The 25,546-nt window shown below is 36.9% G+C and overlaps 15 non-coding genes across 15 annotated transcripts; all 15 read right to left on the bottom strand.

Annotated features, from left to right (window-relative positions):
• Positions 1-677: 677 nt before the first annotated feature.
• On the bottom strand, positions 678-750 carry TRNAK-UUU (transfer RNA lysine (anticodon UUU)). The gene has a single exon. It is a non-coding gene; the product is annotated as a tRNA-Lys (tRNA).
• A 1,446-nt stretch (positions 751-2,196) lies between these two features.
• TRNAK-UUU (transfer RNA lysine (anticodon UUU)) lies at positions 2,197-2,269 on the bottom strand. The gene has a single exon. It is a non-coding gene; the product is annotated as a tRNA-Lys (tRNA).
• A 1,448-nt stretch (positions 2,270-3,717) lies between these two features.
• Positions 3,718-3,790, bottom strand: TRNAK-UUU (transfer RNA lysine (anticodon UUU)). The gene has a single exon. It is a non-coding gene; the product is annotated as a tRNA-Lys (tRNA).
• Positions 3,791-5,239: 1,449 nt separating this feature from the next.
• Positions 5,240-5,312, bottom strand: TRNAK-UUU (transfer RNA lysine (anticodon UUU)). The gene has a single exon. It is a non-coding gene; the product is annotated as a tRNA-Lys (tRNA).
• Positions 5,313-6,751: 1,439 nt separating this feature from the next.
• TRNAK-UUU (transfer RNA lysine (anticodon UUU)) lies at positions 6,752-6,824 on the bottom strand. The gene has a single exon. It is a non-coding gene; the product is annotated as a tRNA-Lys (tRNA).
• Positions 6,825-9,428: 2,604 nt separating this feature from the next.
• On the bottom strand, positions 9,429-9,501 carry TRNAK-UUU (transfer RNA lysine (anticodon UUU)). The gene has a single exon. It is a non-coding gene; the product is annotated as a tRNA-Lys (tRNA).
• A 1,435-nt stretch (positions 9,502-10,936) lies between these two features.
• TRNAK-UUU (transfer RNA lysine (anticodon UUU)) lies at positions 10,937-11,010 on the bottom strand. The gene has a single exon. It is a non-coding gene; the product is annotated as a tRNA-Lys (tRNA).
• Positions 11,011-12,453: 1,443 nt separating this feature from the next.
• Positions 12,454-12,526, bottom strand: TRNAK-UUU (transfer RNA lysine (anticodon UUU)). Its single transcript has one exon. It is a non-coding gene; the product is annotated as a tRNA-Lys (tRNA).
• A 1,445-nt stretch (positions 12,527-13,971) lies between these two features.
• Positions 13,972-14,044, bottom strand: TRNAK-UUU (transfer RNA lysine (anticodon UUU)). Its single transcript has one exon. It is a non-coding gene; the product is annotated as a tRNA-Lys (tRNA).
• A 1,448-nt stretch (positions 14,045-15,492) lies between these two features.
• On the bottom strand, positions 15,493-15,565 carry TRNAK-UUU (transfer RNA lysine (anticodon UUU)). Its single transcript has one exon. It is a non-coding gene; the product is annotated as a tRNA-Lys (tRNA).
• Positions 15,566-17,005: 1,440 nt separating this feature from the next.
• Positions 17,006-17,078, bottom strand: TRNAK-UUU (transfer RNA lysine (anticodon UUU)). Its single transcript has one exon. It is a non-coding gene; the product is annotated as a tRNA-Lys (tRNA).
• Positions 17,079-19,669: 2,591 nt separating this feature from the next.
• On the bottom strand, positions 19,670-19,742 carry TRNAK-UUU (transfer RNA lysine (anticodon UUU)). The gene has a single exon. It is a non-coding gene; the product is annotated as a tRNA-Lys (tRNA).
• A 1,435-nt stretch (positions 19,743-21,177) lies between these two features.
• Positions 21,178-21,250, bottom strand: TRNAK-UUU (transfer RNA lysine (anticodon UUU)). Its single transcript has one exon. It is a non-coding gene; the product is annotated as a tRNA-Lys (tRNA).
• A 1,447-nt stretch (positions 21,251-22,697) lies between these two features.
• TRNAK-UUU (transfer RNA lysine (anticodon UUU)) lies at positions 22,698-22,770 on the bottom strand. The gene has a single exon. It is a non-coding gene; the product is annotated as a tRNA-Lys (tRNA).
• Positions 22,771-24,219: 1,449 nt separating this feature from the next.
• TRNAK-UUU (transfer RNA lysine (anticodon UUU)) lies at positions 24,220-24,292 on the bottom strand. Its single transcript has one exon. It is a non-coding gene; the product is annotated as a tRNA-Lys (tRNA).
• Positions 24,293-25,546: the final 1,254 nt, after the last annotated feature.

Below are 25,546 nucleotides of genomic sequence, written 5' to 3'. Positions count from 1 at the left end.
CATCACTGAATTGGGAAACCAACTATATTTGAGGTCAAATGTCAACTCAAGGTCAAAGTTCAAAAATCAATTTCAATCTGAAAAATAATAATTTTTCATCTGATTGACCTGAACTCCACCACTTGGTGGAGAAGTTGGGTGATTGAGCACAACAAATTGATTTGATGTTGGTGAAGGTCCGAATACGGATCTGGATACGAGGAATTTATACAATTCTAAAGTGATTCTTCACCATTGAGATGTAGGACCAAAAGAAAAGATGGCCTGATATTTCAAAAATGTAATGGGCCCGATATGTCCTCGTGGATCAGCCGTTGTGTGGCAGAGGGTATGCTCTCCAACTGGTGCCCTTCCAGTTAATGTTTTGGACACTGTCGATTGCAGGTTTGGAATTATCAATGATCCAGAACTTCTTGAATACCCCAATAAATCTACGCCTTTCCATGGAAGATTTTCAAGCATTGATAAATGAGTTTCACTGCCCCTGTCATTCGACCTGATTATGGTTTCAAGCTGCGTTCTCCACTTGTGATGATGAACCTCATCTCACAAGGGTTTTTGTGCATCTTGCACCGAGCAACTGTTTTTTTTTCATGTGTGTTGTCGCTGACAATTTCCATCGTGCAATTTGTGTCTCTGAACATGGACACCTGTCTTTTTTAACAACAACAAAAAACTGCCTGAACAGGGATTTGAGCCCTGAACCCTCAGATTAAAAGTCTGATGCTCTACCGATTGAGCTATCCAGGCTCTGATAATTTAATCGTATTCATTAAAATTAATTTCTTAACATATTTTCTCATTACAGTTTTTCTCGATTACTGAATCAATGTGAATGAAACTGATCAAAAATACCAAAACCACGAATTGCACAACCGAAAGAATTGAGTGTCCTTTGCAAAACTATTCGTGTTTTTACCTCCGCCATCGAAGGTGAAGGAGGTGATGTTTTCACCTCTTTCTCTTTGTTTGGTACTTGCAAAATCGAAGATTTATCGAGTGTATTGATTCGTCGATTTCATTATTCTGTCTGTTCGTCTGTTTTTTGCCTTCAGGCCAAAATTTAAACCGATCTTCACGAAACTTCACGACCTGGTCAAGTTTGTCAGAAGGAAGAATCCTGTTGTTTTTGAGGTCAAAAGGTCAACCTCGGCCAAAGGTCAACAACTGGGGTGAGATTTCTAAAATCCTCAATTTTTATCCTATTTCCTTGAAATTTGAATAGGATTTATTTTTCAGATCACTGAATTCAACCACCAATTATTTTTGAGGTTCACGTTGGCCAAAAGGTCAACACAGGCAAAAAAATCAACATATGCCTCCTTTCTAAAATCCTCAATTTTCATCCGATTGACTTGAAATTTGAAAGGGATTTATTTTTCAGGTCAAGGAATTAGTAAACCAACTATTTTGAGATCAAAAGTCAACTCAAGATCAAACTTCTAAAATCATCAAATTGTATTTGAAATACAATCAATTTTCATTTGATTGACTTGAATTTGAACAGGATTTGCATATTGCATCACTGAATTGGGAAACCAATTTATTTGAGGTCAAATGTCAACTCAAGGTCAAAGTTCTAAAATCAATTTCAATCTGAAAAATAATAATTTTTCATCTTATTGACCTGAAATCCACCACTTCGTGGAGAGGTTGGGTGATTGAGGACAATAAATTGATTTGATGTTGGTGAAGGTCCGAGTACGGATCTGGATTCGAAGCATTTTTACAATTCTTGAGTGATTCTTCACCATTGAGATTTCGGACCAAAACGATATATGGTCTGGTATTTCAAAAATGTAATGGGCCCGATATGTCCTCGTGGATCAGCCGTTGTGTGGCAGAGGGTATGCTCTCCAACTGGTGCCCTTCCAGTTAATGTTTTGGACACTGTCGATTGCAGGTTTGGAATTATCAATGATCCAGAACTTCTTGAATACCCGAATAAATCTACGCCTTTCCATGGAAGATTTTCAAGCATTGATAAATGAGTTTCACTGCCCCTGTCATTCGACCTGATTATGGTTTCAAGCTGCGTTCTCCACTTGTGATGATGAACCTCATCTCACAAGGGTTTTTGTGCATCTTGCACCGAGCAACTGTTTTTTTTTCATGTGTGTTGTCGCTGACAATTTCCATCGTGCAATTTGTGTCTCTGAACATGGACACCTGTCTTTTTTAACAACAACAAAAAACTGCCTGAACAGGGATTTGAGCCCTGAACCCTCAGATTAAAAGTCTGATGCTCTACCGATTGAGCTATCCAGGCTCTGATAATTTAATCGTATTCATTAAAATTAATTTCTTAACATATTTTCTCATTACAGTTTTTCTCGATTACTGAATCAATGTGAATGAAACTGATCAAAAATACCAAAACCACGAATTGCACAACCGAAAGAATTGAGTGTCCTTTGCAAAACTATTCGTGTTTTTACCTCCGCCATCGAAGGTGAAGGAGGTGATGTTTTCACCTCTTTCTCTTTGTTTGGTACTTGCAAAATCGAAGATTTATCGAGTGTATTGATTCGTCGATTTCATTATTCTGTCTGTTCGTCTGTTTTTTGCCTTCAGGCCAAAATTTAAACCGATCTTCACGAAACTTCACGACGTGGTCAAGTTTGTCAGAAGGAAGAATCCTGTTGTTTTTGAGGTCAAAAGGTCAACATCGGCCAAAGGTCAACAACTGGGGTGAGATTTCTAAAATCCTCAATTTTTATCCTATTTCCTTGAAATTTGAATAGGATTTATTTTTCAGATCACTGAATTCAACCACCAATTATTTTTGAGGTCCACGTTGGCCAAAAGGTCAACACAGGCAAAAAAATCAACATATACCTCCTTTCTAAAATCCTCAATTTTCATCCGATTGACTTGAAATTTGAAGGGGATTTATTTTTCAGGTCAAGGAATTAGTAAACCAACTATTTTGAGATCAAAAGTCAACTCAAGATCAAACTTCTAAAATCATCAAATTGTATTTGAAATACAATCAATTTTCATTTGATTGACTTGAATTTGAACAGGATTTGCATATTGCATCACTGAATTGGGAAACCAACTTTATTTGAGGTCAAATGTCAACTCAAGGTCAAAGTTCTAAAATGAATTTCAATCTGAAAAATAATAATTTTTCATCTAATTGACCTGAAATCCACCACTTCGTGGAGAGGTTGGGTGATTGAGGACAATAAATTGATTTGATGTTGGTGAAGGTCCGAGTACGGATCTGGATACGAAGCATTTTTACAATTCTTTAGTGATTCTTCACCATTGAGATTTCGGACCAAAACGATATATGGTCTGGTATTTCAAAAATGTAATGGGCCCGATATGTCCTCGTGGATCAGCCGTTGTGTGGCAGAGGGTATGCTCTCCAACTGGTGCCCTTCCAGTTAATGTTTTGGACACTGTCGATTGCAGGTTTGGAATTATCAATGATCCAGAACTTCTTGAATACCCGAATAAATCTACGCCTTTCCATGGAAGATTTTCAAGCATTGATAAATGAGTTTAACCGCCCCTGTCAGTCGACCTGATAATGGTTTCAAGCTGCGTTCTCCACTTGTGATGATGAACCTCATCTCACAAGGGTTTTTGTGCATCTTGCACCGAGCAACTGTTTTTTTTTTCATGTGTGTTGTCGCTGACAATTTCCATCGTGCAATTTGTATCTCTGAACATGGACACCTGTCTTTTTTAACAACAACAAAAAACTGCCTGAACAGGGATTTGAGCCCTGAACCCTCAGATTAAAAGTCTGATGCTCTACCGATTGAGCTATCCAGGCTCTGATAATTTAATCGTATTCGTTAAAATTAATTTCTTAACATATTGTCTCATTACAGTTTTTCTCGATTACTGAATCAATGTGAATTAAACTGATCAAAAATACCAAAACCACTAATTGCACAACCGAAAGAATTGAGTGTCCTTTGCAAAACTATTCGTGTTTTTACCTCCGCCATCGATGATGAAGGAGGTGATGTTTTCACCTCTTTCTGTCTGTTTGGTGCTTGCAAAATCGAAGATTTATCGAGTGTATTGATTCGTCGATTTCATTATTCTGTCTGTTCGTCTGTTTTTTGCCTTCAGGCCAAAATTTAAACCGATCTTCACGAAACTTCACTACGTGGTCAAGTTTGTCCGAAGGAAGAATCCTGTTGTTTTTGAGGTCAAAAGGTCAACATCGGCCAAAGGTCAACAACTGGGGTGAGATTTCTAAAATCCTCAATTTTTATTCTATTTCCTTGAAATTTGAATAGGATTTATTTTTCAGATCACTGAGTTCAACCACCAATTATTTTTGAGGTCCACGTTGGCCAAAAGGTCAACACAGGCAAAAAAATCAACATATACCTCCTTTCTAAAATCCTCAATTTTCATCCGATTGACTTGAAATTTGAAGGGGATTTATTTTTCAGGTCAAGGAATTAGTAAACCAACTATTTTGAGATCAAAAGTCAACTCAAGATCAAACTTCTAAAATCATCAAATTGTATTTGATATACAATCAATTTTCATTTGATTGACTTGAATTTGAACAGGATTTGCATATTGCATCACTGAATTGGGAAACCAACTTTATTTGAGGTCAAATGTCAACTCAAGGTCAAAGTTCTAAAATCAATTTCAATCTGAAAAATAATAATTTTTCATCTTATTGACCTGAAATCCACCACTTCGTGGAGAGGTTGGGTGATTGAGGACAATAAATTGATTTGATGTTGGTGAAGGTCCGACTACGGATCTGGATACGAAGCATTTTTACAAATCTAAAGTGATTCTTCACCATTGAGATTTCGGACCAAAACGATATATGACCTGATATTTCAAAAATGTAATGGGCCCGATATGTCCTCGTGGATCAGCCGTTGTGTGGCAGAGGGTATGCTCTCCAACTGGTGCCCTTCCAGTTAATGTTTTGGACACTGTCGATTGCAGGTTTGGAATTATCAATGATCCAGAACTTCTTGAATACCCGAATAAATCTACGCCTTTCCATGGAAGATTTTCAAGCATTGATAAATGAGTTTCACCGCCCCTGTCAGTCGACCTGATCATGGTTTTAAGCTGCGTTCTCCACTTGTGATGATGAACCTCATCTCACAAGGGTTTTTGTGCATCTTGCACCGAGCAACTGTTTTTTTTTTCATGTGTATTGTCGCTGACAATTTTCATCCTGTAATTTATTTCTCTGAACATGGACACTTATCTTTTTTAACAACAACAAAAAAACTGCCTGGACAGGGATTTGAACCCTGAACCCTCAGATTAAAAGTCTGATGCTCTATCAATTGAGCTATCCAGGCTCTGATAATTTAATTGTGTTCGTTAAAATTAATTTCTTCATATATTTTCTAATTACCGTTTTTCTCGATCGCTGAAACAATGTGAATGAAACTGATCAAAAATACCAAAACCACGAATTGCACAACCGAAAGAGTAGAATCTCCTTTGCAAAACTATTCGTGTTTTTACCTCCGCCATCGAAGGTGAAGGAGGTGATGTTTTCACCCCTTTCTCTCTGTTTTTATCTGCAAAATCGAAGATTTTTCAAGTTCCTTGATGAGTCGATATTGTTATTCCGTCTGTCTGTTTATCGCCTTCAGGTCAAAATTTAAACCGATCTTCACGAAGCTTCATCACATGGTGGAGTTTGTCAGAAGGAAGAAGCTAATTGTTGTTGACGTCAAAAGGTCAACAGAGGCGTGATCAAAAACTCAGGTTGTGTTTTTATAATCCTCGATTTTCATCTGATTGACTTAAAATTTGAAGAGGTTTTACATTTCAGTTCACTTCATTCAACCACCAATTATTTTTGAGTTCCACATCGGCAAAAAGTCAACAAAGGTAAAAAGGTCAACAAAGGCCGACTTTCTAAAATTGTCAATTTTCATCCGATTGACTTGAAATTTGAAGGGGATTTATTTTTCAGGTCAAGGAATTAGGAAACCAACTATTTGAGGTCAAACGTCAACTCAAGATCAAACTTCTAAAAGGATCAAATTGTATTTGAAAAACAATCAATTTTCATTTGATTGACTTAAATTTGAACAAGATTTGCAAATTGAATCACTGAATTGGGAAACCAACTATATTTGAGGTCAAATGTCAACTCAAGGTCAAAGTTCAAAAATCAATTTCAATCTGAAAAATAATAATTTTTCATCTGATTGACCTGAACTCCACCACTTGGTGGAGAAGTTGGGTGATTGAGCACAACAAATTGATTTGATGTTGGTGAAGGTCCGAATACGGATCTGGAGACGAGGAATTTTTACAATTCTCAAGTGATTCTTCACCATTGAGATGTAGGACCAAAACGAAATATGGCCTGATATTTCAAAAATGTAAATGACCCAATATGTCCTCGTGGATCAGACTTTGCATGACAGAGCGTATGCGCTCCACCAATTGCCCAACTTGTTATTAATGTTTTGGACACTGTCGATTGCAGGTTTGGAATTATCAATGATCCAGAATTTCTTGAATACCCGAATAAAACTTCGCCTTTTCATGGAAATTTTTCAAGCATTGATAAATTAGTTTCACCACCCCTGTTACACGACCTGATAATTGTTTCAAGCTGCATTCTCCACTTGTGATGAACCTCATCTCACAAGGGTTTTTGTGCATCTTGCACCGAGCAACTGTTTTTTTTTCATGTGTATTGTCGCTGACAATTTTCATCCTGTAATTTATTTCTCTGAACATGGACACTTATCTTTTTTAACAACAAAAAAAAAACTGCCTGGACAGGGATTTGAACCCTGAACCCTCAGATTAAAAGTCTGATGCTCTACCAATTGAGCTATCCAGACTCTGATAATTTAATTGTCTTCGTTAAAATTAATTTCTTCATATATTTTGTAATTACAGTTTTTCTCGATCGCTGAAACAATGTGAATGAAACTGATCAAAAATACCAAAAACCACGAATTACACAACCGAAAGAATGGAGTCTCCTTTGCAAAACTATTCGTGTTTTTACCTCCGCCATCAATGGTGAAACAGGTGATGTTTTCACCTCTTTCTGTCTGTTTGGTACTTTCAAAATCGAAGATTTATCGAGTGTATTTATTCGTCGATTTCGTTAGTCTGTCTGTTCGTCTGCTTTTCGCCTTCAGGTCAAAATTTAAACCGATCTTCACAAAACTTCACTAGGTGGTCGAGTTTGTCAGAAGGAAGAATCCTGTTGTTTTTGAGGTCAAAAGGTCAACATCGGCCAAAGGTCATCAACTGGGGTGAGATTTCTAAAATCCTCAATTTTCATCCTATTTACTTGAAATTTAAACCAGATTTGCATGTCAGGATCGAGAATTCAACCGGCCAATTATTTTAAGTCAACATTGACCAAAAGGTCAACGTGGCCCCAAGGTCAATAACGAAGGTGGTATTTCGAAAATCCTCAATTTTCATCCGATTGACTTGAAATTTTAAAAAGTTCTCCATTTCTGGTCAGTTAATTCAACCAGCCAAGTATTTTTGAGGTCAACAAAGAAGAAAAGGTCAACATCGTCCAAATGTCAACAACGAAGGTGGTATTTCGAAAATCCTCCTTTTTGATCCCATTGACGAGATTTGCAGAGGATTTTCAAATCTGGTCACTGAATTCAACCACCAATCTTTTTGAGGTCCAAGTTGGCCAAAAGATCAACATCCGCAAAACTGTCAACATCAGCCGAATTTCTAAAATTGTCAATTTTCATCCGATTGACGTGAAATTTGAAGAGGAGTTGCACATTTGATCATTGAATTCCACTACCAATTATATTTTAGGTCAAATTTGTTTTCTGGACTTTACATGTTTTGTGCTCGAAACGACATCTTGTTTGTTACTTGAACAATCGAATATTTTTCAAGTATATCGGTCAGTCCATTTCGTTATTCTGTCTGTCTTTCTGTCAGTTTATTTGTTTGTCTGTTTGTCGCCGACAGTTCACAATTCCAAACTGATTGTCATGAAACTTTACCAAGTTGCGGAGGTCGCCTCAACTGAGAAGCCTATTGTTTTTGAGTTAAAAGTTTTGAAATTGTCATTTTTCATTTGATTGACTTGAAATTTGAAGAGGGTTTATATTTCAGGTCACTGAATTAGTAAACCAACTATTTTTGAGGTCAAAGGTCAACTCAAGGTCAAACTTCCAAAATCATCAAATTGTAGTTGAAAAACAATCAATTTTCATCTGATTGACTTAAATTTGAACAAGATTTGCATGTTGCATCACTGAATTGGGAAACCAACTATATTTGAGGTCAAAAGGTCAACACAAACTCATACTTCTCAAATCAATTTCAATCTGAAAAATAATCAATTTTCATCTGATTGACCTAAACTTTGATAAAGATTGTGAATTTTAATCTCAAAGAAATGAACAATTTCATGTATCCATGGCAACCTTTGGAGAGGGCGTGGATTTTGCAAGTATCGTGTTCTGCAGTCTTTTCTTGTTTGTTTGTTTGTCTGTTTGTTTGTTTGTCTGTGCACAGGATATCTCAAAAAATTGTGCATTGATTCGGATGAAATTTTGTGGACAGATTGGGTGTGTGACGAGGACAAACTAATTAGAATTTGGTGAAGATCCGGATCCGGATCCGACAACTGGAATTGTAAAAGTGATCGTTCACCATTGAGAGATCGGGCGAAAAATAACATCGCTCAATGTCTCAAAATGTTGTGGACTAAATCGGATGAAACTTGGTGGACATGTTCGGTGTTTGTGAAGGAAGGATTTATTCAATTTTGATGAAGATCCAGACCGGATCCTGATCTGATAATTTTTTAAGTGATTATTCAACATTGAGAGATCGAGCTGAACCGATATATGGCATCATATCTCAAAAAGTTGTGGACGGATTTGGATGAAATTGGTGGACAGGTTGGGTGTGTGACCACGACAAATTGATGTGATGTAGGTGACGGTCCGAATACGGATCTGAATACTGGAATTATTAAATTTTTATAGTGATTCTTCACCAATGAGATGTAGGGCCAAAAACGATTTTTGCATGATATTTCAAAAATGTAAATGGCCCAATATGTTCTTGTGGATCAGACTTTGCGTGGCAGAGGGTATGCGCTCCACCAATTGCCCGACTTGTTCTTAATGTTTTGGACATCGTCGATTGCAGGTTTGGAATTATCAATGATCCAGAATTTCTTGAATACCCGAATAAAGCTTCGCCTTTTCCTGGAAGTTTTTCAAGAATTGATAAATTAGTTTCACCACCCCTGTTTCATGACGTGATAATGGTTTCAAGCTGCATTCTCCACTTGTGATGAACCTCATCTCACAAGGGTTTTTGTGCATCTTGCACCGACCAACTGTTTTTTTTTTCATGTGTGTTGTCGCTGACAATTTCCGTCATGTAATTTATATCTCTGAACATGGACACCTTTCTATTTTAACAACAAACAAAAAAACTGCCTGAACAAGGATTTGAACCCTGAACCCTCAGATTAAAAGTCTGATGCTCTACCGATTGAGCTATCCAGGCTCCGATAATTTTATCGTGTTCATTAAAATTAATTTCTTAATATATTTCCTAATTACCGTTTTTCTCGATTGCTGAATCAATGTGAATGAAACTGATCAAAAATACCAAAACCACGAATTGCACAACCGAAAGAGTGGAATCTCCTTTGCAAAACTATTCGTGTTTTTACCTCCGCCATCGAAGGTGAAGGAGGTGATGTTTTCACCCCTTTCTCTCTGTTTTTATCTGCAAAATCGAAGATTTTTCATGTTCCTGATGAGTCGATATTGTTATTCCGTCTGTTTATCGCCTTCAGGTCAAAATTTAAACCGATCTTCACGAAGCTTCATCACATGGTGGAGTTTGTCAGAAGGAAGAAGCTAATTGTTGTTGACGTCAAAAGGTCAACAGAGGCGTGATCAAAAACGCAGGTTGTGTTTTTATAATCCTCGATTTTCATCTGATTGACTTAAAATTTGAAGAGGTTTTACATTTCAGTTCACTTCATTCAACCACCAATTATTTTTGAGTTCCACATCGGCAAAAAGTCAACAAAGGTAAAAAGGTCAACAAAGGCTGACTTTCTAAAATTGTCAATTTTCATCCGATTGACTTGAAATTTGAAGGGGATTTATTTTTCAGGTCAAGGAATTCGTAAACCAACTATTTTGAGGTCAAAGTTCAACTCAAGATCAAACTTCTAAAATCATCAAATTGTATTTGAAAAACAATCAATTTTCATTGGATTGACTTAAATTTGAACAGGATTTGCAGATTGCATCACTGAATTGGGAAACCAACTATATTTGAGGTCAAATGTCAACTCAAGGTCAAAGTTCAAAAATCAATTTCAATCTGAAAAATAATAATTTTTCATCTGATTGACCTGAACTCCACCACTTGGTGGAGAAGTTGGGTGATTGAGCACAACAAATTGATTTGATGTTGGTGAAGGTCCGAATACGGATCTGGATACGAGGAATTTTTACAATTCTAAAGTGATTCTTCACCATTGAGATGTAGGACCAAAAGAAAAGATGGCCTGATATTTCAAAAATGTAATGGGCCCGATATGTCCTCGTGGATCAGCCGTTGTGTGGCAGAGGGTATGCTCTCCAACTGGTGCCCTTCCAGTTAATGTTTTGGACACTGTCGATTGCAGGTTTGGAAATATCAATGATCCAGAACTTCTTGAATACCCGAATAAATCTACTCCTTTCCGTGGAAGATTTTCAATCATTGATAAATTAGTTTCACCACCCCTGTGACACGACCTGATAATGGTTTCAAGCTGCGTTCTCCACTTGTGATGATGAACCTCATCTCACAAGGGTTTTTGTGCATCTTGCACCGAGCAACTGTTTTTTTTTTCATGTGTATTGTCGCTGACAATTTCCATCGTGCAATTGACATCTTTGAACATGAACACCTCTCGTTTTCAACAACAAAAAATAACTGCCTGAACAGGGATTTGAACCCTGAACGCTCAGATTAAAAGTCTGATGTTCTACCAATTGAGCTATACAGGGCCTCATAATTTAGTTGTATTCGTGAAAATTAATTTCTTAATATATTTTGTCATTACAGTTTTCTCGATTGCTGAATCAATGTGAATGAAACTGATCAAAAACACCAAAACCACGAATTGCACAACCGAAAGAATAGAGTGTCCTTTGCAAAACGATAAGTGTTTTTGCCTCCGCCGTCGAAGGTGAAGGAGGTGATGTTTTCACCTCTTTCTCTTTGTTTGGTACTTGCAAAATCGAAGATTTATCGAGTGTATTGATTCGTTGATTTCGTTATTCTGTCTGTTCGTCTGTTTTTCGCCTTCAGGTCAAAATTTAAACCGATCTTCACAAAACTTCACGACCTGGTCGAGTTTGTCAGAAGGAAGAATCCTCTTGTTTTTGAGGTCAAAAGGTCAACCTCGGCCAAAGGTCAACAACTGGGGTGAGATTTCTAAAATACTTAATTTTTATCCTATTTCCTTTTAATTTGAATAGGATTTATTTTTCAGATCACTGAATTCAACCACCAATTATTTTTGAGGTCCACGTTGGCCAAAAGGTCAACACAGGCAAAAAAATCAACATATGCCTCCTTTCTAAAATCCTCAATTTTCATCCGATTGACTTGAAATTTGAAGGGGATTTATTTTTCAGGTCAAGGAATTAGTAAACCAACTATTTTGAGGTCAAAGTTCAACTCAAGATCAAACTTCTAAAATCATCAAATTGTATTTGAAATACAATCAATTTTCATTTGATTGACTTGAATTTGAACAGGATTTGCATATTGCATCACTGAATTGGGAAACCAACTTTATTTGAGGTCAAATGTCAACTCAAGGTCAAAGTTCTAAAATCAATTTCAATCTGAAAAATAATAATTTTTCATCTTATTGACCTGAAATCCACCACTTCGTGGAGAGGTTGGGTGATTGAGGACAATAAATTGATTTGATGTTGGTGAAGGTCCGAGTACGGATCTGGATTCGAAGCATTTTTACAATTCTTGAGTGATTCTTCACCATTGAGATTTCGGACCAAAACGATATATGGTCTGGTATTTCAAAAATGTAATGGGCCCGATATGTCCTCGTGGATCAGCCGTTGTGTGGCAGAGGGTATGCTCTCCAACTGGTGCCCTTCCAGTTAATGTTTTGGACACTGTCGATTGCAGGTTTGGAATTATCAATGATCCAGAACTTCTTGAATACCCGAATAAATCTACGCCTTTCCATGGAAGATTTTCAAGCATTGATAAATGAGTTTCACTGCCCCTGTCATTCGACCTGATTATGGTTTCAAGCTGCGTTCTCCACTTGTGATGATGAACCTCATCTCACAAGGGTTTTTGTGCATCTTGCACCGAGCAACTGTTTTTTTCATGTGTGTTGTCGCTGACAATTTCCATCGTGCAATTTGTGTCTCTGAACATGGACACCTGTCTTTTTTAACAACAACAAAAAACTGCCTGAACAGGGATTTGAGCCCTGAACCCTCAGATTAAAAGTCTGATGCTCTACCGATTGAGCTATCCAGGCTCTGATAATTTAATCGTATTCATTAAAATTAATTTCTTAACATATTTTCTCATTACAGTTTTTCTCGATTACTGAATCAATGTGAATGAAACTGATCAAAAATACCAAAACCACGAATTGCACAACCGAAAGAATTGAGTGTCCTTTGCAAAACTATTCGTGTTTTTACCTCCGCCATCGAAGGTGAAGGAGGTGATGTTTTCACCTCTTTCTCTTTGTTTGGTACTTGCAAAATCGAAGATTTATCGAGTGTATTGATTCGTCGATTTCATTATTCTGTCTGTTCGTCTGTTTTTGCCTTCAGGCCAAAATTTAAACCGATCTTCACGAAACTTCACGACGTGGTCAAGTTTGTCAGAAGGAAGAATCCTGTTGTTTTTGAGGTCAAAAGGTCAACATCGGCCAAAGGTCAACAACTGGGGTGAGATTTCTAAAATCCTCAATTTTTATCCTATTTCCTTGAAATTTGAATAGGATTTATTTTTCAGATCACTGAATTCAACCACCAATTATTTTTGAGGTCCACGTTGGCCAAAAGGTCAACACAGGCAAAAAATCAACATATACCTCCTTTCTAAAATCCTCAATTTTCATCCGATTGACTTGAAATTTGAAGGGGATTTATTTTTCAGGTCAAGGAATTAGTAAACCAACTATTTTGAGATCAAAAGTCAACTCAAGATCAAACTTCTAAAATCATCAAATTGTATTTGAAATACAATCAATTTTCATTTGATTGACTTGAATTTGAACAGGATTTGCATATTGCATCACTGAATTGGGAAACCAACTTTATTTGAGGTCAAATGTCAACTCAAGGTCAAAGTTCTAAAATGAATTTCAATCTGAAAAATAATAATTTTTCATCTAATTGACCTGAAATCCACCACTTCGTGGAGAGGTTGGGTGATTGAGGACAATAAATTGATTTGATGTTGGTGAAGGTCCGAGTACGGATCTGGATACGAAGCATTTTTACAATTCTTTAGTGATTCTTCACCATTGAGATTTCGGACCAAAACGATATATGGTCTGGTATTTCAAAAATGTAATGGGCCCGATATGTCCTCGTGGATCAGCCGTTGTGTGGCAGAGGGTATGCTCTCCAACTGGTGCCCTTCCAGTTAATGTTTTGGACACTGTCGATTGCAGGTTTGGAATTATCAATGATCCAGAACTTCTTGAATACCCGAATAAATCTACGCCTTTCCATGGAAGATTTTCAAGCATTGATAAATGAGTTTAACCGCCCCTGTCAGTCGACCTGATAATGGTTTCAAGCTGCGTTCTCCACTTGTGATGATGAACCTCATCTCACAAGGGTTTTTGTGCATCTTGCACCGAGCAACTGTTTTTTTTTCATGTGTGTTGTCGCTGACAATTTCCATCGTGCAATTTGTATCTCTGAACATGGACACCTGTCTTTTTTAACAACAACAAAAAACTGCCTGAACAGGGATTTGAGCCCTGAACCCTCAGATTAAAAGTCTGATGCTCTACCGATTGAGCTATCCAGGCTCTGATAATTTAATCGTATTCATTAAAATTAATTTCTTAACATATTTTCTCATTACAGTTTTTCTCGATTACTGAATCAATGTGAATTAAACTGATCAAAAATACCAAAACCACTAATTGCACAACCGAAAGAATTGAGTGTCCTTTGCAAAACTATTCGTGTTTTTACCTCCGCCATCGAAGATGAAGGAGGTGATGTTTTCACCTCTTTCTGTCTGTTTGGTACTTGCAAAATCGAAGATTTATCGAGTGTATTGATTCGTCGATTTCATTATTCTGTCTGTTCGTCTGTTTTTTGCCTTCAGGCCAAAATTTAAACCGATCTTCACGAAACTTCACTACGTGGTCAAGTTTGTCAGAAGGAAGAATCCTGTTGTTTCTGAGGTCAAAAGGTCAACATCGGCCAAAGGTCAACAACTGGGGTGAGATTTCTAAAATCCTCAATTTTTATCCTATTTCCTTGAAATTTGAATAGGATTTATTTTTCAGATCACTGAATTCAACCACCAATTATTTTTGAGGTCCACGTTGGCCAAAAGGTCAACACAGGCAAAAAAATCAACATATACCTCCTTTCTAAAATCCTCAATTTTCATCCGATTGACTTGAAATTTGAAGGGGATTTATTTTTCAGGTCAAGGAATTAGTAAACCAACTATTTTGAGATCAAAAGTCAACTCAAGATCAAACTTCTAAAATCATCAAATTGTATTTGAAATACAATCAATTTTCATTTGATTGACTTGAATTTGAACAGGATTTGCATATTGCATCACTGAATTGGGAAACCAACTTTATTTGAGGTCAAATGTCAACTCAAGGTCAAAGTTCTAAAATCAATTTCAATCTGAAAAATAATAATTTTTCATCTAATTGACCTGAAATCCACCACTTCGTGGAGAGGTTGGGTGATTGAGGACAATAAATTGATTTGATGTTGGTGAAGGTCCGAGTACGGATCTGGATACGAAGCATTTTTACAATTCTTTAGTGATTCTTCACCATTGAGATTTCGGACCAAAACGATATATGACCTGATATTTCAAAAATGTAATGGGCCCGATATGTCCTCGTGGATCAGCCGTTGTGTGGCAGAGGGTATGCTCTCCAACTGGTGCCCTTCCAGTTAATGTTTTGGACACTGTCGATTGCAGGTTTGGAATTATCAATGATCCAGAACTTCTTGAATACCCGAATAAATCTACGCCTTTCCATGGAAGATTTTCAAGCATTGATAAATGAGTTTCACCGCCCCTGTCAGTCGACCTGATCATGGTTTCAAGCTGCGTTCTCCACTTGTGATGATGAACCTCATCTCACAAGGGTTTTTGTGCATCTTGCACCGAGCAACTGTTTTTTTTTCATGTGTATTGTCGCTGACAATTTTCATCCTGTAATTTATTTCTCTGAACATGGACACTTATCTTTTTTAACAACAACAAAAAAACTGCCTGGACAGGGATTTGAACCCTGAACCCTCAGATTAAAAGTCTGATGCTCTATCAATTGAGCTATCCAGGCTCTGATAATTTAATTGTGTTCGTTAAAATTAATTTCTTCATATATTTTCTAATTACCGTTTTTCTCGATCGCTGAAACAATGTGAATGAAACTGATCAAAAATACCAAAACCACGAATTGCACAACCGAAAGAGTAGAATCTCCTTTGCAAAACTATTCGTGTTTTTACCTCCGCCATCGAAGGTGAAGGAGGTGATGTTTTCACCCCTTTCTCTCTGTTTTTATCTGCAAAATCGAAGATTTTTCAAGTTCCTTGATGAGTCGATATTGTTATTCCGTCTGTCTGTTTATCGCCTTCAGGTCAAAATTTAAACCGATCTTCACGAAGCTTCATCACATGGTGGAGTTTGTCAGAAGGAAGAAGCTAATTGTTGTTGACGTCAAAAGGTCAACAGAGGCGTGATCAAAAACTCAGGTTGTGTTTTTATAATCCTCGATTTTCATCTGATTGACTTAAAATTTGAAGAGGTTTTACATTTCAGTTCACTTCATTCAACCACCAATTATTTTTGAGTTCCACATCGGCTAAAAGGTCAACAAAGGTAAAAAGGTCAACAAAGGCCGACTTTCTAAAATTGTCAATTTTCATCCGATTGACTTGAAATTTGAAGGGGATTTATTTTTCAGGTCAAGGAATTAGGAAACCAACTATTTGAGGTCAAACGTCAACTCAAGATCAAACTTCTAAAAGGATCAAATTGTATTTGAAAAACAATCAATTTTCATTTGATTGACTTAAATTTGAACAAGATTTGCAAATTGAATCACTGAATTGGGAAACCAACTATATTTGAGGTCAAATGTCAACTCAAGGTCAAAGTTCAAAAATCAATTTCAATCTGAAAAATAATAATTTTTCATCTGATTGACCTGAACTCCACCACTTGGTGGAGAAGTTGGGTGATTGAGCACAACAAATTGATTTGATGTTGGTGAAGGTCCGAATACGGATCTGGAGACGAGGAATTTTTACAATTCTCAAGTGATTCTTCACCATTGAGATGTAGGACCAAAACGAAATATGGCCTGATATTTCAAAAATGTAAATGACCCAATATGTCCTCGTGGATCAGACTTTGCGTGGCAGAGGGTATGCGCTCCACCAATTGCCCAACTTGTTATTAATGTTTTGGACACTGTCGATTGCAGGTTTGGAATTATCAATGATCCAGAATTTCTTGAATACCCGAATAAAACTTCGCTTTTTCATGGAAATTTTTCAAGCATTGATAAATTAGTTTCACCACCCCTGTTACACGACCTGATAATTGTTTCAAGCTGCATTCTCCACTTGTGATGAACCTCATCTCACAAGGGTTTTTGTGCATCTTGCACCGAGCAACTGTTTTTTTTTCATGTGTATTGTCGCTGACAATTTTCATCCTGTAATTTATTTCTCTGAACATGGACACTTATCTTTTTTAACAACAAAAAAAAAACTGCCTGGACAGGGATTTGAACCCTGAACCCTCAGATTAAAAGTCTGATGCTCTACCAATTGAGCTATCCAGACTCTGATAATTTAATTGTCTTCGTTAAAATTAATTTCTTCATATATTTTCTAATTACAGTTTTTCTCGATCGCTGAAACAATGTGAATGAAACTGATCAAAAATACCAAAAACCACGAATTACACAACCGAAAGAATGGAGTCTCCTTTGCAAAACTATTCGTGTTTTTACCTCCGCCATCAATGGTGAAACAGGTGATGTTTTCACCTCTTTCTGTCTGTTTGGTACTTTCAAAATCGAAGATTTATCGAGTGTATTTATTCGTCGATTTCGTTATTCTGTCTGTTCGTCTGCTTTTCGCCTTCAGGTCAAAATTTAAACCGATCTTCACAAAACTTCACTAGGTGGTCGAGTTTGTCAGAAGGAAGAATCCTGTTGTTTTTGAGGTCAAAAGGTCAACATCGGCCAAAGGTCATCAACTGGGGTGAGATTTCTAAAATCCTCAATTTTCATCCTATTTACTTGAAATTTAAACCAGATTTGCATGTCAGGATCGAGAATTCAACCGGCCAATTATTTTAAGTCAACATTGACCAAAAGGTCAACGTGGCCCCAAGGTCAATAACGAAGGTGGTATTTCGAAAATCCTCAATTTTCATCCGATTGACTTGAAATTTTAAAAAGTTCTCCATTTCTGGTCAGTTAATTCAACCAGCCAAGTATTTTTGAGGTCAACAAAGAAGAAAAGGTCAACATCGTCCAAATGTCAACAACGAAGGTGGTATTTCGAAAATCCTCCTTTTTGATCCCATTGACGAGATTTGCAGAGGATTTTCAAATCTGGTCACTGAATTCAACCACCAATCTTTTTGAGGTCCAAGTTGGCCAAAAGATCAACATCCGCAAAACTGTCAACATCAGCCGAATTTCTAAAATTGTCAATTTTCATCCGATTGACGTGAAATTTGAAGAGGAGTTGCACATTTGATCATTGAATTCCACTACCAATTATATTTTAGGTCAAATTTGTTTTCTGGACTTTACATGTTTTGTGCTCGAAACGACATCTTGTTTGTTACTTGAACAATCGAAGATTTTTCAAGTATATCGGTCAGTCCATTTCGTTATTCTGTCTGTCTTTCTGTCAGTTTATTTGTTTGTCTGTTTGTCGCCGACAGTTCACAATTCCAAACTGATTGTCATGAAACTTTACCAAGTTGTGGAGGTCGCCTCAACTGAGAAGCCTATTGTTTTTGAGTTAAAAGTTTTGAAATTGTCATTTTTCATTTGATTGACTTGAAATTTGAAGAGGGTTTATATTTCAGGTCACTGAATTAGTAAACCAACTATTTTTGAGGTCAAAGGTCAACTCAAGGTCAAACTTCCAAAATCATCAAATTGTAGTTGAAAAACAATCAATTTTCATCTGATTGACTTAAATTTGAACAAGATTTGCATATTGCATCACTGAATTGGGAAACCAACTATATTTGAGGTCAAAAGGTCAACACAAACTCATACTTCTCAAATCAATTTCAATCTGAAAAATAATCAATTTTCATCTGATTGACCTAAACTTTGATAAAGATTGTGAATTTTAATCTCAAAGAAATGAACAATTTCATGTATCCATGGCAACCTTTGGAGAAGGCGTGGATTTTGCAAGTATCGTGTTCTGCAGTCTTTTCTTGTTTGTTTGTTTGTTTGTCTTTGCACAGGATATCTCAAAAAATTGTGAATTGATTCGGATGAAATTTTGTGGACAGATTGGGTGTGTGACGAGGACAAACTAATTAGAATTTGGTGAAGATCCGGATCCGGATCCGACAACTGGAATTGTAAAAGTGATCGTTCACCATTGAGAGATCGGGCGAAAAATAACATCGCTCAATGTCTCAAAATGTTGTGGACTAAATCGGATGAAACTTGGTGGACATGTTCGGTGTTTGTGAAGGAAGGATTTATTCAATTTTGATGAAGATCCAGACCGGATCCTGATCTGATAATTTTTTAAGTGATTATTCAACATTGAGAGATCGAGCTGAACCGATATATGGCATCATATCTCAAAAAGTTGTGGACGGATTTGGATGAAATTGGTGGACAGGTTGGGTGTGTGACCACGACAAATTGATGTGATGTAGGTGACGGTCCGAATACGGATCTGAATACTGGAATTATTAAATTTTTATAGTGATTCTTCACCAATGAGATGTAGGGCCAAAAACGATTTTTGCATGATATTTCAAAAATGTAAATGGCCCAATATGTTCTTGTGGATCAGACTTTGCGTGGCAGAGGGTATGCGCTCCACCAATTGCCCGACTTGTTCTTAATGTTTTGGACATCGTCGATTGCAGGTTTGGAATTATCAATGATCCAGAATTTCTTGAATACCCGAATAAAGCTTCGCCTTTTCATGGAAGTTTTTCAAGAATTGATAAATTAGTTTCACCACCCCTGTTTCATGACGTGATAATGGTTTCAAGCTGCATTCTCCACTTGTGATGAACCTCATCTCACAAGGGTTTTTGTGCATCTTGCACCGACCAACTGTTTTTTTTTCATGTGTGTTGTCGCTGACAATTTCCGTCATGTAATTTATATCTCTGAACATGGACACCTTTCTATTTTAACAACAAACAAAAAAACTGCCTGAACAAGGATTTGAACCCTGAACCCTCAGATTAAAAGTCTGATGCTCTACCGATTGAGCTCTCCAGGCTCCGATAATTTTATCGTGTTCATTAAAATTAATTTCTTAATATATTTCCTAATTACCGTTTTTCTCGATTGCTGAATCAATGTGAATGAAACTGATCAAAAATACCAAAACCACGAATTGCACAACCGAAAGAGTGGAATCTCCTTTGCAAAACTATTCGTGTTTTTACCTCCGCCATCGAAGGTGAAGGAGGTGATGTTTTCACCCCTTTCTCTCTGTTTTTATCTGCAAAATCGAAGATTTTTCATGTTCCTGATGAGTCGATATTGTTATTCCGTCTGTTTATCGCCTTCAGGTCAAAATTTAAACCGATCTTCACGAAGCTTCATCACATGGTGGAGTTTGTCAGAAGGAAGAAGCTAATTGTTGTTGACGTCAAAAGGTCAACAGAGGCGTGATCAAAAACGCAGGTTGTGTTTTTATAATCCTCGATTTTCATCTGATTGACTTAAAATTTGAAGAGGTTTTACATTTCAGTTCACTTCATTCAACCACCAATTATTTTTGAGTTCCACATCGGCAAAAAGTCAACAAAGGTAAAAAGGTCAACAAAGGCTGACTTTCTAAAATTGTCAATTTTCATCCGATTGACTTGAAATTTGAAGGGGATTTATTTTTCAGGTCAAGGAATTCGTAAACCAACTATTTTGAGGTCAAAGTTCAACTCAAGATCAAACTTCTAAAATCATCAAATTGTATTTGAAAAACAATCAATTTTCATTGGATTGACTTAAATTTGAACAGGATTTGCAGATTGCATCACTGAATTGGGAAACCAACTTTATTTGAGGTCAAATGTCAACTCAACGTCAAAGTTCTAAAATCAATTTCAATCTGAAAAATAATAATTTTTCATCTGATTGACCTGAACTCCACCACTTGGTGGAGAAGTTGGGTGATTGAGCACAACAAATTGATTTGATGTTGGTGAAGGTCCGAATACGGATCTGGATACGAGGAATTTTTACAATTCTAAAGTGATTCTTCACCATTGAGATGTAGGACCAAAAGAAAAGATGGCCTGATATTTCAAAAATGTAATGGGCCCGATATGTCCTCGTGGATCAGCCGTTGTGTGGCAGAGGGTATGCTCTCCATCTGGTGCCCTTCCAGTTAATGTTTTGGACACTGTCGATTGCAGGTTTGGAAATATCAATGATCCAGAACTTCTTGAATACCCGAATAAATCTACGCCTTTCCGTGGAAGATTTTCAATCATTGATAAATTAGTTTCACCACCCCTGTCAGTCGACCTGATAATGGTTTCAAGCTGCGTTCTCCACTTGTGATGATGAACCTCATCTCACAAGGGTTTTTGTGCATCTTGCACCGAGCAACTGTTTTTTTTTTCATGTGTATTGTCGCTGACAATTTCCATCGTGCAATTGACATCTTTGAACATGAAAACCTCTCGTTTTCAACAACAAAAAATAACTGCCTGAACAGGGATTTGAACCCTGAACGCTCAGATTAAAAGTCTGATGTTCTACCAATTGAGCTATCCAGGCCCTCATAATTTAGTTGTATTCGTGAAAATTAATTTCTTAATATATTTTGTCATTACAGTTTTTCTCGATTGCTGAATCAATGTGAATGAAACTGATCAAAAACACCAAAACCACGAATTGCACAACCGAAAGAATAGAGTGTCCTTTGCAAAACGATAAGTGTTTTTGCCTCCGCCGTCGAAGGTGAAGGAGGTGATGTTTTCACCTCTTTCTCTTTGTTTGGTACTTGCAAAATCGAAGATTTATCGAGTGTATTGATTCGTTGATTTCGTTATTCTGTCTGTTCGTCTGTTTTTCGCCTTCAGGTCAAAATTTAAACCGATCTTCACAAAACTTCACGACCTGGTCGAGTTTGTCAGAAGGAAGAATCCTCTTGTTTTTGAGGTCAAAAGGTCAACCTCGGCCAAAGGTCAACAACTGGGGTGAGATTTCTAAAATACTCAATTTTTATCCTATTTCCTTTTAATTTGAATAGGATTTATTTTTCAGATCACTGAATTCAACCACCAATTATTTTTGAGGTCCACGTTGGCCAAAAGGTCAACACAGGCAAAAAAATCAACATATGCCTCCTTTCTAAAATCCTCAATTTTCATCCGATTGACTTGAAATTTGAAGGGGATTTATTTTTCAGGTCAAGGAATTAGTAAACCAACTATTTTGAGATCAAAAGTCAACTCAAGATCAAACTTCTAAAATCATCAAATTGTATTTGAAATACAATCAATTTTCATTTGATTGACTTGAATTTGAACAGGATTTGCATATTGCATCACTGAATTGGGAAACCAACTTTATTTGAGGTCAAATGTCAACTCAAGGTCAAAGTTCTAAAATCAATTTCAATCTGAAAAATAATAATTTTTCATCTTATTGACCTGAAATCCACCACTTCGTGGAGAGGTTGGGTGATTGAGGACAATAAATTGATTTGATGTTGGTGAAGGTCCGAGTACGGATCTGGATACGAAGCATTTTTACAATTCTTGAGTGATTCTTCACCATTGAGATTTCGGACCAAAACGATATATGGTCTGGTATTTCAAAAATGTAATGGGCCCGATATGTCCTCGTGGATCAGCCGTTGTGTGGCAGAGGGTATGCTCTCCAACTGGTGCCCTTCCAGTTAATGTTTTGGACACTGTCGATTGCAGGTTTGGAATTATCAATGATCCAGAACTTCTTGAATACCCGAATAAATCTACGCCTTTCCATGGAAGATTTTCAAGCATTGATAAATGAGTTTCACTGCCCCTGTCATTCGACCTGATTATGGTTTCAAGCTGCGTTCTCCACTTGTGATGATGAACCTCATCTCACAAGGGTTTTTGTGCATCTTGCACCGAGCAACTGTTTTTTTTTCATGTGTGTTGTCGCTGACAATTTCCATCGTGCAATTTGTATCTCTGAACATGAACACCTCTCGTTTTCAACAACAACAAAAAACTGCCTGAACAGGGATTTGAGCCCTGAACCCTCAGATTAAAAGTCTGATGCTCTACCGATTGATCTATCCAGGCTCTGATAATTTAATCGTATTCATTAAAATTAATTTCTTAACATATTTTCTCATTACAGTTTTTCTCGATTACTGAATCAATGTGAATGAAACTGATCAAAAATACCAAAATCACTAATTGCACAACCGAAAGAATTGAGTGTCCTTTGCAAAACTATTCGTGTTTTTACCTCCGCCATCGAAGATGAAGGAGGTGATGTTTTCACCTCTTTCTGTCTGTTTGGTACTTGCAAAATCGAAGATTTATCGAGTGTATCGATTCGTCGATTTCATTATTCTGTCTGTTCGTCTGTTTTTTGCCTTCAGGCCAAAATTTAAACTGATCTTCACGAAACTTCACTACGTGGTCAAGTTTGTCAGAAGGAAGAATCCTGTTGTTTTTGAGGTCAAAAGGTCAACATCGGCCAAAGGTCAACAACTGGGGTGAGATTTCTAAAATCCTCAGTTTTTATTCTATTTCCTTGAAATTTGAATAGGATTTCTTTTTCAGATCACTGAATTCAACCACCAATTATTTTTGAGGTCCACGTTGGCCAAAAGGTCAACACAGGCAAAAAAATCAACATATACCTCCTTTCTAAAATCCTCAATTTTCATCCGATTGACTTGAAATTTGAAGGGGATTTATTTTTCAGGTCAAGGAATTAGTAAACCAACTATTTTGAGATCAAAAGTCAACTCAAGATCAAACTTCTAAAATCATCAAATTGCATTTGAAATACAATCAATTTTCATTTGATTGACTTGAATTTGAACAGGATTTGCATATTGCGTCACTGAATTGGGAAACCAACTTTATTTGAGGTCAAATGTCAACTCAAGGTCAAAGTTCTAAAATCAATTTTAATCTGAAAAATAATAATTTTTCATCTAATTGACCTGAAATCCACCACTTCGTGGAGAGGTTGGGTGATTGAGGACAATAAATTGATTTGATGTTGGTGAAGGTCCGAGTACGGATCTGGATACGAAGCATTTTTACAATTCTTGAGTGATTCTTCACCATTGAGATTTCGGACCAAAACGATATATGACCTGATATTTCAAAAATGTAATGGGCCCGATATGTCCTCGTGGATCAGCCGTTGTGTGGCAGAGGGTATGCTCTCCAACTGGTGCCCTTCCAGTTAATGTTTTGGACACTGTCGATTGCAGGTTTGGAATTATCAATGATCCAGAACTTCTTGAATACCCGAATAAATCTACGCCTTTCCATGGAAGATTTTCAAGCATTGATAAATGAGTTTCACTGCCCCTGTCAGTCGACCTGATCATGGTTTCAAGCTGCGTTCTCCACTTGTGATGATGAACCTCATCTCACAAGGGTTTTTGTGCATCTTGCACCGAGCAACTGTTTTTTTTTTCATGTGTATTGTCGCTGACAATTTTCATCCTGTAATTTATTTCTCTGAACATGGACACTTATCTTTTTTAACAACAACAAAAAAACTGCCTGGACAGGGATTTGAACCCTGAACCCTCAGATTAAAAGTCTGATGCTCTATCAATTGAGCTATCCAGGCTCTGATAATTTAATTGTGTTCGTTAAAATTAATTTCTTCATATATTTTCTAATTACCGTTTTTCTCGATCGCTGAAACAATGTGAATGAAACTGATCAAAAATACCAAAACCACGAATTGCACAACCGAAAGAGTAGAATCTCCTTTGCAAAACTATTCGTGTTTTTACCTCCGCCATCGAAGGTGAAGGAGGTGATGTTTTCACCTCTTTCTGTCTGTTTTTATCTGCAAAATCGAAGATTTTTCAAGTTCCTTGATGAGTCGATATTGTTATTCCGTCTGTCTGTTTATCGCCTTCAGGTCAAAATTTAAACCGATCTTCACGAAGCTTCATCACATGGTGGAGTTTGTCAGAAGGAAGAAGCTAATTGTTGTTGACGTCAAAAGGTCAACAGAGGCGTGATCAAAAACTCAGGTTGTGTTTTTATAATCCTCGATTTTCATCTGATTGACTTAAAATTTGAAGAGGTTTTACATTTCAGTTCACTTCATTCAACCACCAATTATTTTTGAGTTCCACATCGGCTAAAAGGTCAACAAAGGTAAAAAGGTCAACAAAGGCCGACTTTCTAAAATTGTCAATTTTCATCCGATTGACTTGAAATTTGAAGGGGATTTATTTTTCAGGTCAAGGAATTAGGAAACCAACTATTTGAGGTCAAACGTCAACTCAAGATCAAACTTCTAAAAGGATCAAATTGTATTTGAAAAACAATCAATTTTCATTTGATTGACTTAAATTTGAACAAGATTTGCAAATTGAATCACTGAATTGGGAAATCAACTATATTTGAGGTCAAATGTCAACTCAAGGTCAAAGTTCAAAAATCAATTTCAATCTGAAAAATAATAATTTTTCATCTGATTGACCTGAACTCCACCACTTGGTGGAGAAGTTGGGTGATTGAGCACAACAAATTGATTTGATGTTGGTGAAGGTCCGAATACGGATCTGGAGACGAGGAATTTTTACAATTCTCAAGTGATTCTTCACCATTGAGATGTAGGACCAAAACGAACTATGGCCTGATATTTCAAAAATGTAAATGACCCAATATGTCCTCGTGGATCAGACTTTGCGTGGCAGAGGGTATGCGCTCCACCAATTGCCCAACTTGTTATTAATGTTTTGGACACTGTCGATTGCAGGTTTGGAATTATCAATGATCCAGAATTTCTTGAATACCCGAATAAAACTTCGCCTTTTCATGGAAATTTTTCAAGCATTGATAAATTAGTTTCACCACCCCTGTT

The sequence above is a fragment of the Eptatretus burgeri genome, chromosome 11 (assembly GCF_056783735.1).
Source record: "Eptatretus burgeri isolate ZD-2024b chromosome 11, Ebu_testis_v1, whole genome shotgun sequence".
Lineage (NCBI taxonomy): Eukaryota > Metazoa > Chordata > Myxini > Myxiniformes > Myxinidae > Eptatretus > Eptatretus burgeri.
Note: the sequence above shows the minus strand (reverse complement) of the source record. Positions and strands in the feature narration are given on the sequence as shown.